This window comes from Sinohyriopsis cumingii, chromosome 6 (assembly GCF_028554795.1).
Source record: "Sinohyriopsis cumingii isolate HCF-2022 chromosome 6, ASM2855479v2, whole genome shotgun sequence".
NCBI lineage: Eukaryota > Metazoa > Mollusca > Bivalvia > Unionida > Unionidae > Sinohyriopsis > Sinohyriopsis cumingii.
Genome location: NC_142966.1, coordinates 74,910,353 through 74,920,812, shown reverse-complemented (window position 1 = coordinate 74,920,812; position 10,460 = coordinate 74,910,353). Strand labels below are relative to the sequence as shown.

The window sequence follows — 10,460 nt, the reverse complement described above, 5'->3', positions numbered from 1 at the left end:
CCCCACCCCAAACCCAGGCAGCTAATGAATCATTATTGTTCCGACCGTGTACAGACTGTTCCACAGATAATATGTATTAGTAGCCTTTTACAGCACATCAGCACAATAGTGACCATGTGGTTCCAACCAACGGTAAATTTTGAAAACAAGAAAATATTGACTCCACAAAACCCTTGGGAGACACACCCTTCCAAATAAACACAACGTACAATGTAAAATTCTATTTTATATATGACAAAGATAACAAATGAAACATCCCTAATGTGCACAGTCAAAACTTGTCACATAATGCGCATTCCCTCAAAAAGTACAAGACTTTCTCAGCATACAACACAAATAAAAGATCGAAGCTGTAATTTTCTAATTGTCCCTTTGTTCAGTAAGAAGGGATTAGCGACTTATCGGCTATACGGAAAGATAAACGACTAGGAGCTTGGGGCAATCGGCTGAGACAAGGATTGTCATATTTACTTAGTAAATACCAGTCTAATCAAAGTTGGAAATTGTTCCCCTGAGTTACATAATGACGTGTACTGTATGTATCTGTGCTTTAACGGCAATTAAGGACAATAGTGTCTATACGTTGCTGCGTAAAGGAATATTTCTCAACATTTAAATAAAAAGAATTGCATCTTAGACTTAAGGAAGATAAACCCTTACAAATAAACGTAAACATAAAATATTGTAAGATAAAAGAAAAGGTAAAGATGTTACAATTCTGTAAATATAAACAAAATAAGAGATAAAGGAAATATAAAATCCTTAACACGCGGGGTAAAATCTTTTTAATACAAACTGTATTCCATCAAAAAGTCTACGATTTTCTCCGTAAGTACATCATCATAAAGTTTCTTAATTGACTTCACCTAAAAAAAGGCATACCCCACCCCCACGAAAAAAAAATAACAAAACAAAACAAAACACAAAAAACTTTTGACAATTTCTGCCCTACTGGGTGGAAAAACCAACATGGTAGGTAGGCTTAAGCAAGGTATACATTTAAATAAAGTTTGAGGGAAAAAAGAACTAGACAAGTAAATATATAAAATAATTGTATGTAAAACTGATCAGTTATTGGTTATGATCAGTGATACAAAGTTAATTTGAAAGTAACTACACTGTTTTGTTCCATCTATTCTTTAGCTAGTACCTATATTCTCTATCTCATTCATCACCTAAAACGTATACTCCGTTGGTCAAACGCGCATGATATTTTGTCGGTTTTTCTTGTGTTTCTTCCCGTATATCATTTTTATATTTCTTCATCATCAGGTTCGTATGTACACTTATTCATCGGTCATTCCTTCCTTTATTTGATGATTCGATATTTTTAATGACTTATTCATATCTGTGTATCTATATTAACTTTTGAATATTAGACATTATTAGAAAGAAAATAATACAGTAAACATCGCATGAAATACAAAACAAGCCCCACCATAGCCCGCGCACATTTTAATCTTGGTCTGCCAATCTTTTAGTGACGTAATCCCAATAACGGCTAACCACTGAAACTAACATAATATACAGTCCCTCTCTAAAGTTCCCCGTCACCCTCCACCGCAAAACGTAGTGTTTAGTTGGTAGCTTCACATTGCGGCCGATTCATGATGGGTAACAAGTACACAATTCTTGAACCTTGTTATAGTACAAGTCACATGGGTCATGTATGCGCAATTACTCATTTTAAATTAAGTAGAAATTGTTCTTTTAAAATTGAACACTAATTTTTTTTTTTTAAAACTCAAGTCTATTCAATCCTGATTATTGAATGCTCTGCACCTTAACTGTCACCAAGAATCTTCCAGACGAAAATTTTCTATCGCTATGGATTTTTACAATGTAGGCCATGTAATAAACTTGGGTCAAAATAAGAGAGCGTCGAGTGGAATCGTCACATTTGAAGGTAGTACGAATTTGTTCGTCAATAAGCGTAGCTTTCATTGTGATACCACAGAGCGCGACATTCAATTCGGATTGCACTAGATCACACCTTAGGTCAATTTTGTCCAAAAATGTATACGTACTTTAACATTGATTTTGCTGTGTGTCTAAATAATGACCTTCCAAAGGAATATCGATATATACGAATTAAAATGAAGTGAATAATTGCTACATAAATGGATGCAAAATCAAATTCTAAAAAATGACACCCGTTACTGAAATAGTCGGTCTTGAATGCCTACAAGCTTACTTGTACTATACAAAATAACGGTTGATAGTTATCTACGACCTGCACGCTCTTCGCAGCTTATGTACTATTTCAGAATGTATTGCTGTCTGAAGGGTGTTTTAACCCCAGTGTAATCTAAACCTTAGTACATAGACTTTGCTCATTAACATACGAGTTACGGTGACTGGATCCATCTATTATCTAATATTACCAACTGTTATTGTTGTTGTTGCTGTAGGATTTAATGCCATTTTCAGCACAATATAGGCTATACATTGCGGCTAGTATAACTGGTAGAGGAAAAACCCTGGAAAATCCCGGGAAGAACCACCAACCCACGAGAAGCTACTGGCAAGCTTTCTCACGTACCCACGTTAGCCGAGCCTGGGACTCGAACCGACGCAGACAGGTGAGATGGCAGTGATCCGTAACGGTGAGCGCTTTAGACAACTCGGCCACTCAGAGACCCTATTACCAACTGAAACCCAGTTAGACAACTCGGCCACTCAGAGGTCCTATTACCAACTGAAAGCCAAGCAAAGCGAAGTATGAACAACCGGACAATGTAAGACGGTTCAGATACGCTTCATTGTGACGTCTGTCGCGTGCTACCTTGTAACTTTGTCAGTACTGTCTTCCGTCTCTGCAAGTTATGGAATTCCTGACATCTACATAACAGGTATTAGGTAAAATTAGGTATTAGGTAAAATGTTTACATTCTGGACTACAGCCACCGTAGGCAGTCGATCGCAGAAAATGCAGTCTGAGTTGGGTGTGATGCAGTTATCAAGGCATACGGTTTTCCCCGGGTGTCATTTTTACCACACAACTGGCGTCGTTGCGCAGTGGTATGATCTGTCAACTGCAAAAAAAAAAAACGCCAGAAAACAACAACAGTCCACTGGTGAGGAGTATGGTGCATTTGGAACATCCATCTCTTTTCGATGAGAGTTGAATAACTTCTATAGTTTCCATGTTATCGTGGCATTCGGATTTTTCGACATTTTTGTCTGCATAGGGACACCTATCGTGTACTTTTATTGTATACACTACATGGTCATAAGTTACTAGTCCTGCATCACCAGCTGATTTCGGGAAAATGTCGGGGTTGCTGACGAGTACTTTATTTTAAAGATACACCGTTTCCAAATAATGATCGTAGCCCATGGTCTCAAATAGAATTTATTTATCATCTTAAAATCGCCATCACAGTAACAAATCGGTTAACCGATTTGTCGACTGATAATGGCAAATGATGTTTTGCAAGAGCCAGATCACACGATTACTGTATTTGTCAATAACAAAGCAGATCGAATATAAGGTAGCAAATAAGAACCACACTTTGAAGTATGGACTGCTGTTGTCTCCTGACGGTTTTTGCAATTGACAGGTGTTGACTTTAAAACTTTGGTGTACACCATTTATTGCTTTTCACTGAAACACCGGGAGTCGTTTAAACAGTCTGCGATCAACTTATACTTTCATTCATACTCATGTTGGTAGTCCATTCTCAACGACAATCATAGGCCGATAAATCAGCCCCTCGCCAGTGATGATATTGATTGGCAGTTTAGGGGCTGATATAACATATTCATTAAAACCTGCAAAAATTATGCAGCAAATCTTGCTGCACACATCAGTGTAAATTATATTCCCTTATCGGTATTTCTTGCGGCTGTGGAACTACAGTCGGTTGAAGGGTTCTTTTGGTGACATGTTCATTATATTTTCGGAGCAAATCTTATGTTTGGTGACTTGTAAATCCACGTGAAATGGCATAACCCTCTGCCCTGTGGCCCTTTTGAATTTCGCGCTAGAAATGGCTATTGCCAATTACCGGTATGTATCAAAATTATACGCAGATTTGTTCCGGAAAGGTCTCGATGCAACAAAATTACATATTTTAATTAACAGGGGACATCATATCCACGTATCGTCCATCAGTATCAACATAGATTTGGGGGGATGATTTATTGGACTACGACAATCCTGGACCTACTCTCCCCGTCTCACGTAGTTACATATGCATTTCTTGACTTGCCTCTGAAAAGTTTCTGTTGGACGGCACTGGTGGCAAAATGAATGCTATAAAAGTAGCATCCGTTTTTCAAGCTGATTTACACTTTGTGCAACATATACATCGAGTTTCCAACATTAGACAAGTATATGCCATCGTAAATTATCGTTATTTCGGTATTATCACGATATCAGAGTAACTCCCCTTGCATGACCTTGATCCTATATGGAGTCTGCTTGATCGATCGTGTCCCGATGTCATCAGATTTAAACTGGAAATTAAATGCATTTTAATATAGAGTAAAGAAAAATAGACATAATAATATCTTTAGGGTAAGTGTTTTTATTACGTATTCGCCGATCGCAAACTTTAAGACCCACGATACCATAGCCCTCGGGGCCCCGAGTGGCCAAGTGGTCTAAAGCGCTCTCCGTTACGGATCACTGCCATCTCACCTCTGTCTGCGTGGGTTCGAGTCTCCGATTCGGCGAATGTGGGTATGTGAGAAAGCTTGTCAGTAGCTTCTCGTGGGTCGGTGATTCTTTCCGGGATTTTCCCGGGTTCTTCCTCCACCATGAATACTAGCTGCCATGTATAGCCTATCGTGTGCTGAAAAATGGCGTTAAACCCTACAGCAACAACAACCATATCCCTTGGGTATAGTCATGGTAATACTTTCCAATTTGTTAAGTTTTTGGCGGACGAACATCCGGCTATATGCGCCTAAAACAGATTCTTATATAATCATGGAGTTGAAGCAAATAATTTTCAGTAGTCAATGAAATCCTATAATTTTACTTTTTAATGCTAGTCCTGCAAATTTTGTTATAAAGTAATTGAAGAAATTATTTGGTTTTAAAGACCTGAAGTTACTGTTTACTTTGATATCCGTGATTACCTATCGTCTATTCACTGAACGTAAATTAAATTATTATGACATAATTACAACCTCGGGCTTGAGAGCAGTTCAAAATGGTTGTTATTTACATCTGATCTTTGTTCCCCTAGCATAGGGTAACATATCGGAATCTTGGCTAGCGATTGTGAACGAAGAGTAACGGAGTGGAGATCGGTCAGGAAGCCAGACTACCATCGACATGCATTTGTGGCATGATTTGTATGATTGGCTCATTCAGAACAGTTCTCGTCTCTTTCCAGTGAGTCGAAATACACCTCTGAAAGAGACTCGGAGCTATTCATGTTGATACTTCCCAAACTGGTAATTTTTGTTAGCACATAAACATCCGGCTAACGTGCAAAGAACAGACTTTAAAAACATATTGATACTAACTCATGACGACGTTTCAGCAATCGAAGATTCACGCACATTTCATTTTTAATGTTATTCCTGTGATTTTATATTTAAAAGAATGGAATAAATTATTCGATTTTAATAGACTGCTGCTATTGCTTTCGTTGATGTTAGCGATGAAACGTCATCTATTAATTGCGATGGTTATATGTTATCATGACGTAATTACAACAACGGGCTTGTGGACTCACGGTACTAATTCAGTTCCAGAAGTAAACCTATTAAACACCATGATATTAAAAATTCAATAACTTTAAATTTCTGAGTGTTCATGATCAAACATACATGTATCAGTATAAATGAAATCTGGATGACAGGTTCCGTGAAAAGGATATGAGTCTCGGCATTTTCTGGACTTACATGTTTTTTGAAGCATGTACTTTTAATTCCTCACCAAAGAGTCAGGTGCTAATTTTAGTAATGAGTGTTCCAAGCTCGAGACTGTTAAAGGACTGAAATTCCATCAAGAAAACAATGTGTCTATTTTTTTCAGTTACAACTAAGATAAGCTCTCAAAAGATTCTTTTCCCTGCAAAATAACTTTCATTATCAATTAATCATATATACTCTATTTTATGTTTACCCGTTTCCAGGATGGTTCCCATTTTCCATACAATTAGTACCGTGTGTCCCTGAGAGCTGTTCAAATCGAGGTTTTTCTGGCATATGATGGAAAAGGTCAATGGAGTTTCGATTCAGGACAAACCGCGAAGCTGTATAAACTCGGCGCCTTAGTCGCTAGATGAGCGACTTTGCTATCTGGCTATTTACTATTCAAGCTTCGACATTATCCCTACGCCGACCAACTCTGATGTCACGTCTGTATGTTAAGAGCAGCAAATTAGTTCCAAACATATGGCCCCATTACTTAAATTTTTATGACTTACTGAAGTCAGTCTGATAATCTCTTGGAAGTAATTTTAAACTGAGCATACTTCTTTTAAACAAGACAAGTGTATTGATATGTGTTTTTGCAAAGAGTAAAATTGCAGATGCTTATTGGAGCATTGCTGTTGTGAAATCTTCATTCAGAGGTGCATAGTTGTGAACGTTGTAAAGCTCTTCAATTTCGGAGGTAAGTAAATATTGCTGGTAGTTGGCAATCCCATAATGCATAAATTTCAGCTCGGTTAACGAACAACCCCAGGAATTTGTTAGTGTTGGTTGCAACTGATGTTCGGTCCAACAACACACCGGAAGTGTGAATGGTCAGCCATGTGTCGTCTGAACTAAATAGAAGATGGTGGCAGCTGAAGGTGTGGGACAAAAGAACTTATCCTGAAACTAATTGTAAACTCCCCACTAACCTAATTATCATCCTTTCAGTGTTGTCCTGCAAGCAGATAAAATTTCAGGTGAATTATTTAGTTCATAAGGGCTATCGAAGTCTACCTTTTAATTTTCAAGGGTCGGTGGAAGGGAGTTGGCCTGGGAATTTTTTTCAAGCCATTTTGTTCCTTTACTGCCAGATTATTTTAAATTTTGCTTTTCAAATAAATGAATATGATGAATATATTTAGTTCTTTTTTTCTTCTGAAAATCAGAGTTCTTGGAGTGCCCTACTATATCGGTGTTATAAAAAAGGATAATTTCGGGAATGAAATAATCTAATGCATTTATGCTAAAATTGCAGCTCAGTATTGTCGTACCCAAGCGCAGCAAAGTCCGACTATTTATCACATACACTGATATTTGTACTTTAAATGTAAGCTTCCACATACTTAAATCAGGTTTAATAAGTGATAATAATTAATGATACCATCTAAGTATTCTCACACTGTCCCTTTTGTACCCCCCCCCCATCCGATTTTTAAAACAGAAGGCATCAGGGATATAAAAAAATGTACCCAGCTTAGTCATTTTTTAAATTGATTTATAATTTCTGACCTGATTGTAAACTTGTTTCTTTTGCAACACGGTTGCCATATTTGCATGGATCAGTCTGTGTCTTTAAGCAACAGATGTAATGAAGTGTATCATCATTTAAAATCCGAATAATTCCATAAATTTTGGATTTAAATCTCTTGTAATATGTACCAAGAGTTCCTCCTAATTATTTGTTCCGTTTGTTTTAGAAATATTATCCATATACATTGCAAATACTGGATGCAGATGATACAGTTTTTACTGAAATAGACAATTCTAGAAACCAGAAATTGACAGCAAGCAGTCTGTGACTGCTTGTTTACATTGAGAGTGTCCATTTGCATTAAAATGACAATAAATCAACAGTGTTAGGGAACCCCCCTCAATGAATGAAATAATTGTTTTGTGCATTTTTTACATCCTTGATGCTTTTCGTTTTTAAAATCACTGTTGGGGTTTAAACACAAACATGAAGGTATGTGAATACTATAATAAAGTGTGTGTCATTGTAGTAATGTAGGTGTGTAGGTGTATTTACTCAATATTAATCAGAAATTTAATACTAATGTAGTTTTATCAAAGTCAATTCAGTCTGATTGTTGAATGCTCAGCATCTTAAATGTCATCAAAAAATGTCTAGATGAAAATGGACTTTTTTAATGGTGGCAATGTACTAAACTGGGTCAAGAAAAAAATGGGATGTGAAATCAAGTTCTTAAATTATGCTGAATGCCTTAGTGATTACACAAAGTCTACACAATCCTATCATGAGAGCCTATTTTCATGTTCAGTAGAAGAATACACATTTGTCTCTTGGTCATTTGTTAAATGCTACTGATTCTGAAAAATCTTACACTTTGTTGGAAGAATAGATCCTAGAGATCAGGGAAGAGTTGGAGAATTTTCAGTTTCCAGGAAAGTCTCAGAAACTTATGGGAAAATTAAAATTGCAGTCAAAGGTGAAAAAATTGGGCAATTAATTTACTCTCAGAAAATTTTAAATAGTGATAAGTCCTTGGGGTAATGTTTTATGTGCAGGGCTAGAACTGTTTTTTTTTATCCTTGATTTCAGATTTGCTTCAGTGTTAATTGTTTGGTATAAGATTGGAATTGTTGTTTTTTTTCAATCATGCAGATGCAGTTCCTCAACCAATCAGTGCAGTCTATCTTTATGACCTATTGTTCAAAGGATATCATTATTTTGATTTTATTATGAACATATATTTATATTTAAACAACAAATGAGAATGTTAAACTAATTTCATTCTCACTTTGTAACTTTATACAATCATTAGTATTATAATTTACATAAATAAGTGTTTTGGATTTACACAAAACATGCTTTCAGAAAGTTTAAGTAAGTTATTTTTCCACATACCTACTCAGCGCTCAGCATTTTCCAGGTAAAAAATGACAGTATCTACTTGCTTATAAGTGGAATCCAATTGCAAACTGAACAGTCCCAGTTCTGCTGTTGAATGATGCATCAAAAGATCTGGATCATCAGTAGAGCAAACACCACAGACCCTGGTCTGTCAGTACCACAGACATGTAGCATGTATTGTGACTGCTTCAGTGGCCTAAGTGGTTACAGTGTTGGCCTTGGATGTTGGTGTTCACTGGTACAAACCTAAGCTGAGTCATACCAAAGACTTGTAAAATGGTACTGGCAGCTGCCTTGCTTGGTGCTCATCTTTAAGAGGTTAGCATTAGGTTTGTATGGCCTGGTGTCAGGATAATATGACTGGGTGCACATGATGCTACATGTCTGGGGTATGAAGCCCCAGTTCTAGACATCACTATAAACTGCCACTGTAGATATCATATTGATATGACTAAAATGGTTAAAGCTACATTTAAAAAAAAAATTAAAAAAAAAATGCTTGTGATGGCAGATCACTGTCTATGATGTTTGCAGTTTGTTACAGCCCTATGGTCTTGAACTAAGTAACAGAAATGAGTGCAATCCAACAACTTTTGTAAAATTCAACAAATAATTTATTTCCCTAGAATGTGAAAATTTCAAAAGTATGTACAGTATTGTGAATTAAATCCCAGATAGTCCTGAAAGTTCTAACACAAATCCAAAAGTATAGAGTATTCCAAATGAATTCCATTGGTATTCTGAATGAATTCAAAATTTTTTGAATGTGCTTTTGTGCCAGTAGTCTCAAATATGCTAATGTGCCAACAGTCTTGATGTATTACAGTGATGTAATCCTAGATGTCCTTGAATGTATTCACAGTGATGTAATCCTACATGTCCTTGAATGTATTCACAGTGATGTAATCCTAGATGTCCTTGAATGTATTCACAGTGATGTAATCCTAGATGTCCTTGAATGTATTCACAGTGATGTAATCCTACATGTCCTTGAATGTATTCACAGTGATGTAATCCTAGATGTCCTTGAATGTATTCACAGTGATGTAATCCTAGATGTCCTTGAATGTATTCACAGTGATGTAATCCTAGATGTCCTTGAATGTATTCATAGTGATGTAATCCTAGATGTCCTTGAATGTATTCATAGTGATGTAATCCTAGATGTCCTTGAATGTATTCACAGTGATGTAATCCTAGATGCCCTTGAATGTATTCATAGTGATGTAATCCTAGATGTCCTTGAATGTATTCACAGTGATGTAATCCTAGATGCCCTTGAATGTATTTATAGTAATTAAAAATAGTGGTAAACTCCAATAGTATTATTGAGCACTTTGTAATTCCAGTGAATAATTTTAATAAATAAATCCTCTCAGCTATCAACTGAAACAACTTAAATTGATTCCACTAAGACTGATTTTAAAATGGAATACTAATTCTATATACTTCAAACTAATATACAGATTGTCTCCTGACTTGTGACACAACCAAATGCCCTGCACCTAGGCCATTTTACAATGGAATTTTCCATTAAATTCATAAACAACTTGCTTCTAGAACATTCTTAATTTATAAAAAAATGAATTGGACTCAACATCTGTAAATAGGAATAATGATCTTACAATATAACCATATAATCCTGGAAAAAAATCAATGCAGTACAAGTTAAATATATATAACAAATTGGACTAGATGGATAAGTGAA

The 10,460-nt window shown here is 36.1% G+C and overlaps 1 protein-coding gene across 2 annotated transcripts in view; it reads left to right on the top strand.

The window, feature by feature from the left end:
* The first annotated feature begins 6,720 nt into the window (after nt 1-6,720).
* Nucleotides 6,721-10,460, top strand: part of LOC149797222 (PR domain zinc finger protein 1-like) — a 168,990-nt gene continuing 165,250 nt past the window's right edge. For both annotated transcript variants that reach the window (XM_089961906.1, XM_089961905.1), the window contains exon 1: nt 6,721-6,857. The gene's annotated coding sequence lies outside the window, so the exon portion shown is untranslated. The remainder of the gene's footprint in view (nt 6,858-10,460) is intronic.